The following is a 3,625-nucleotide window of genomic DNA, read 5'->3' as shown; positions in this document are numbered from 1 at the left end:
GAGGGAAAGAAAAATTTAAAGAAAAAAATATGACTACTAATTCTTGACGAAAAATTAATTCTCAAGCTTTCCTCCACTTTATTAACTAGAAGTCTAGAAATTAATATATTTGAAAATGATCTTTTTGTTGTTCAAGAAATATTGAAGATAAGAAATGCTAAAAAAATGATTTCACACATCATTATGGCATAAGTTGTTAAGTGGCCATGTCATAATTTTGTTTAAGTTACTTCCCAATTTTGTGATCATTAACAAAGAAAAGACGAAAGACAAATTCGACTCATAAGAGTTAAAAATAACAAATTCGTCCAGAATGAATTTTTTTTGTATAACCAACCAAAGTGTAATATCAAATGTCTTCTGGCTGTATATTTTTTCTTTATATTTTGTTCCACATTAACAGTAACCAGGTTTAAACCTAATTCAATTCCTAGCCCAAAATTTTAACTAATTAATGATATAACATAAATACTATAAGATTAGCTACCATCAAAACTTATACAGGAATACAGAAAGACACGTAGTTTTTAAAAAATACAAATCACATTGACCATAATAAAATTTTATAAATGATATAATCAAGTCTAATTTATAGTTATAGTCAAACTTAATAATAACATGCTCAAACAATATTTACTATTAGAGGCAAATGAAATAGTCAAAGAAAAATTTGAATGTTGATGATGATAATGATAATAGTATTTGAAGAAGACGTTTGTGTTTAGATTGGGTTTGTCAAACTTTTGTAAAATTGATTTTAATAGAATGAATATTGTTCAAGATAATATTAAGTTAAAATTATTTTTAAATAAATAATTACTAAAAAAGACATGACATTAAAAATATTTTATCAAATATATTATCTTGTTAAGCATGTTTAATTTTTTAAATATTTTTTAGTATTTTTTTATATAGTATTTGTTTTAGTGGTACTTTTTTTTATTAATATACTATAATATTTCACTATTTTTATTACGTATGGTTAATTTTTTGTTTAATTTTTTCTACCTAATAGAATCAATAATTCATATTATAAAAAAAATAATAATAAACATAATACACAAGAAATACCATTATAAAATTATACAATGTCAAAATAAAAAAGTTAACAAAAAAAATAAAAAATAATAAATAAATTAATGGACAATTTACCCAAATAAATAAATTGGGTGAAAACTTTACTCAAATACACAAAATAGAAATCTCTTACATACATGTGCATTTTCACACTTCTATGTAAACCGTGGGAAGCTACCACAGTTTCTGATTTTAACATAAACCGTGGCAAGCTACTACGGATTATGGTGTTTAGGATTTGCGTGTAAACCGTGGCCAGCTCCAACGGTTTACGAAGAGAGAAAGCTAAGCATAAACTGTCGCAAGCTCCCATGGTTTATGAAGGAGGAATTTTTATCATCAACCATTTATTTTTAAATGTTTGATTGCATCAATGTGGTATCATTTAGACTGCGCATGATAATTGTGACAGAATACATGTATATAATAGAAGCTCAAACCGCTTAAACTATCAAATACATAGCAGATAATATATTAGACAATTCTCAAACCATTTTAACTATCATTTCCTGTTACTTCATTACTGTGTCATGTCATGCACCCAACAAAACTAATCTAATGTAATCTAATCTTCACTCTCAAATCTCAATACTCACTGCTAAATACACAATAGTAAAACAATTTTGTTAACACATTCATCGTATTTTTTTTAAGTTTTGGATTATAAAATTAAAGTATCAATTATATGTATAAAATATATATTAAAATGTAAAATATATATTAAAAATAAATAAAATAATATATATTTATACAAAAATATATAATAATTGATTATATATATATATATATATATATATATATATTGAAAAAATACAATATCAAATTTTTGAAATGTTAGACAATGAGTACAATAACTTTTAAGGAAATTTTTTGGCTTTTTAGGAGAAAAAAATATTCTTCTTAAATTAACATTAGATCTAATGAGGTTTCAAGAAAAAATATATTATCTGCTATGTTGTAAACCCCGGTTAAATTAGTAGATAATTAGTTAATAAATTATTTTTTAATAAGGAGGATTAGAAATGCGAATATTATATCAAAATAGGGTAGAGCTCATCGAAACGAGAATTTTGACACTAATTTTGAAGAAAACGGTCCAAGAATGGACCGAAAGGACCGAACCAGTTGAACCGGACCCGAACCGGGCTGTCGGTTCAACCGGACCAGCCCTATTAAATGAACTCAGCTTTGTCTTCTCCCTCATTACTGCAGCAACGAAGCTTTCAGCTTCCAGGGAGAAGAGAAACGAGAAATATCCCGTAACCCTAACGTAAATTTCCGATCCCCGTAACTTCTCCGTCCGAGCTCCAATCGCCGCACCGTTTGCGGCCACGCGTTCACCGCGTCGAGCTCTACATTTCTATCGGAACAATTTCATAGGTAACTTGTTTAATCACTCTCAGCTTCATCTTCCCCCAATTTTCGAATTTTAAGTGGGGAATATTGAATTTCTTTGATTTATGATGTTTTAGGATTCAATTAGCTTGAGAGAAACGTTCACTCTTGCTTATGTGAAGCTTGGGTAAGGTGAGGATATGATAATTCTATTTTAATTTCATTAAATTTGAGCTTTGAGTATTAAATTGGGTATATATGTATTATGAATGTGTATTAGGTTGAAAATAAATAATTGGAGCTTGAAATTGTGAATACTGGAACTTGGAGGAAACGGATTAGTTGAGTTTTGAGGGGCTGTCTTGGTTTTGAATAAATAGCTTTGGTCGTTACGTGGAAATCGGCTAAGGTATGGTTTAGGTTTCTTGCATTTAATATATAATGTTCTGTGAAAACTTAGGCTAGACGGCCATAGGATAAGTTGGAATGCAGGTGTATGTTTAATGTTTAGTAATTTGTTGATGAATATATTTGGTTGAAGTTTATTGGATAATTAGTTATTAATCTTGGATGGTGAATGTTATTGTTGATGAACATGGTTGGTTTAGTGCTAATGATTTGGTGAATTATTGATTTGAGATATTATGTGTTAGAAGCCTAGGGTTAGTGAACTATGATCCTTAGTTGAATTTTGGTTGTTGGATTTGAATATTGTATGAATATAATTGTTAATCTGAAGTAGATTTATTGTGGTGACTGTTATGATGATGAGGAAGGGTATGTTGAATTGAAAAGAAAGCAGGTTTGGACCCGAAAAGGGTGGCAAAGTCTGAGTTTTAGAGGAGATGCTGCCGGAATTTTATAAAAAATTAGAGATTTTGTTTAGATGATTATTTAAAAGAGATTTAGATTTAAATGTTATATGGTTTGATTTTGAGTTATTAAGAAAGTGAGTATGTTTTAAGTTTGAAGTTTGATTCTTAGAAAAGAATGAATTATGTTTTGAATTGAAACTATTGATGGACGGAATGGGAGGTGTGATAATGAAGGATAAGGATTGAATATGTTTAATGTATGATGATGAATGAGATGCAATTGAGAATGATGTGGATGTTGAGGAATTATAATTGAATTATTTATATGGCTTATGAATTTGAATAATCTGAGATACGAGATTCCCTGGATTAAGTGTCGTGGCTTGCCACCACGTGTA

The 3,625-nt window shown here is 28.6% G+C and overlaps 1 long non-coding RNA gene across 1 annotated transcript; it reads left to right on the top strand.

Annotated features, from left to right (window-relative positions):
- The first annotated feature begins 2,336 nt into the window (after positions 1-2,336).
- LOC110266384 (uncharacterized) lies at positions 2,337-2,788 on the top strand. Its single transcript, XR_002353706.2, has 3 exons — positions 2,337-2,457; positions 2,550-2,604; positions 2,693-2,788. It is a non-coding gene; the product is annotated as an uncharacterized LOC110266384 (long non-coding RNA).
- The last annotated feature ends 837 nt before the right edge of the window (positions 2,789-3,625 follow it).

Source organism: Arachis ipaensis, chromosome B9 (genome assembly GCF_059453495.1).
Source record: "Arachis ipaensis isolate K30076 ecotype BB chromosome B9, ASM5945349v1, whole genome shotgun sequence".
NCBI classification, from domain to species: Eukaryota; Viridiplantae; Streptophyta; class Magnoliopsida; order Fabales; family Fabaceae; genus Arachis; species Arachis ipaensis.
This window is presented reverse-complemented; position numbering and strand designations above follow the sequence as displayed.